Source organism: Rhagoletis pomonella, unplaced genomic scaffold, assembly GCF_013731165.1.
Source record: "Rhagoletis pomonella isolate Grant_MI unplaced genomic scaffold, Rhpom_1.0 Rhpom_scaffold_00003, whole genome shotgun sequence".
Classification (NCBI taxonomy): domain Eukaryota; kingdom Metazoa; phylum Arthropoda; class Insecta; order Diptera; family Tephritidae; genus Rhagoletis; species Rhagoletis pomonella.
In genome coordinates, this window is record NW_023458557.1 from 14,395,266 (window position 1) to 14,397,302 (window position 2,037).

General features: G+C 38.1%; 1 long non-coding RNA gene across 1 annotated transcript; it reads right to left on the reverse strand.

The window, feature by feature from the left end:
• Positions 1-745: 745 nt before the first annotated feature.
• On the reverse strand, positions 746-1,699 carry LOC118736481. Its single transcript, XR_004992687.1, has 3 exons — positions 1,395-1,699; positions 1,157-1,321; positions 746-1,102 (listed from the first exon to the last, which is right to left on the reverse strand). It is a non-coding gene; the product is annotated as an uncharacterized LOC118736481 (long non-coding RNA).
• Between the last annotated feature and the right edge of the window lie 338 nt (positions 1,700-2,037).

Consider the following 2,037-nt stretch of genomic DNA (forward strand, 5'->3'; position numbering starts at 1 on the left):
TGAACCAATTGGACCTTGCGACAGGACGGCCCCTAGGGTCACGTTACCTACATATACTACGTTTATACGTAAGCTATTTGCAAATAAAAATAATTTGCAAATACCTAACTCACTGTTTATTCGATGGTGAAAAATTCTTTTTTAATATTGCCTGATTATAAAAAGGCAAAATATGACAATCGAAAAAGAAAATAAAGTTAAAAATGGCAACGTCTTGATTATAAAAAGGCAATAAGATGACAATCGAAAAAGAAAATAAACCTAAGAATGGCGGCGTCTTGCGCTTATTTGCAAATAGTAGCACTAATCAATACTTATTTGCGTGATTTAGTTATTTGCAAATAAAAAGTTAACTCAGCGTTTATACGGCAAATTTTACCATTTTGCAAATTGTTATTTGCGAATAATACGTGCGTATAAGTACATAGTAATATATATGTATGCACATATGAGCCTACCTAGTAGATAAAACTGGCAAAAATAGCACGCATCTATTCTTCTGTGCATGAAAATATATACATAAATAAATACATACATATGTGTATATATGTATGTATATACATATCTACATGTGTGCATACAATCGTTTGCTCTAAATTCTTAGTTGATGCAATTTTTATCCCATACATTTTTGCTGACCAAACAACCCGTTTGCCTGTCTAATCTGCTTGCCTCATTTCCCTCGCTCATTTACTCGCCTCGCTCGTCTGCTGCTGCAAATGAGTGCCTCGCTCGCAACGCCCCTCTCGCGAGGGCAGAGCTAATGAGGCCCTCGTTTGCTTTACGCTCTACTCTTGCGCCGCCCTCGTTTGCTGACTCGCTCGCTGGCTACTCATCGCGTGCGCTCGTACCTAACGAGTGCTCATTTGCAAACAGCCTCGCGTGTTCCTCGTGAGTTGCGCTAACTCAGAGCAAACTAACGAGCGAGCGAGGGGCCAAAATGAGGCAAATCCAAACCCTGATTAAGACACACAAGGGTAGCAACTTCTTCTTCCCTAGATGTTAAGGGAATCTCCCTATTTTCTCCTCCACCAGTCGCATGTAGCTCTCTTTTGTTATGCGCGAGCTTCTTCTTTATCGCCGATTTATAATCCGACCAAACCTGTGGTTCAAACTTAGTAAATAATATATTTTAGCTTTTCAACATTTCGCAAACCTTTTTCCATTCGGCAATGGTTTTTGATGGCGGTCCTCTCGCACACTTTCCTAAAATCTTTCTACCAAATCAGGTGCATTTTTAGTAAAATTTTTTACTATGTCCGGATGCTCCTTCATTTTGGAAACTAAACATTTAAATTGCTCCCTGGTCGTTGTATGCTTCCTAAAACACATACGTTTGTGTATTTCTTACAATATTACAATATTAAAGGGAAAATAATAGTGATTTTTCTTACATTTTATTGCTATCCATCTTATCGTTTTTAGTATCCGCAGCACAATGGCGCGTGAATGACAGATAGAGAAATTTGTACGAATCACGGATCGGAAGCGTTTTCAATGATGCCACTTTTTTATTTCATTCGTAAACTGCATTAACCTATTTTGACTCATTATCGAGCGCTTTCGATAATACCAAAATCTGTCAAAAGTGAGTAAAACTCCCTCCACCATAATAGGCATGAATATTCGAGCGTTCGCCACAATATTTATTGGTTAATTAAAAAACAAAAAATACTTAAAAAAGTTCTTAACCGGTCGATACTCTTTGGCATTCGCGATATTTACTCAGTACTTGGCAAAAAGTATCGAGTGCTCGATACTACTCAGTACTCAGGAAAAGTATCGATATTCTGTACTCGGTACTTGTATCGTTCTATCACTATTTAAGCGAAAAAATCGAAGTGAGCGGTTTATGGTCGGTAACTATTTTAAATTTTCTGCCGAATAGATGCGATCTGAAATATTTGGTAGCCCAAACTATCGCCAGCAGTTCTTTTTCTATGGAACTATAGTTTTGTTCCGACTTATTTAGGGTCCTGTTAGCAAAACAGATCGTTTTATCTGAACCAATTGGACCTTGCGACAGGACGGCCCCTA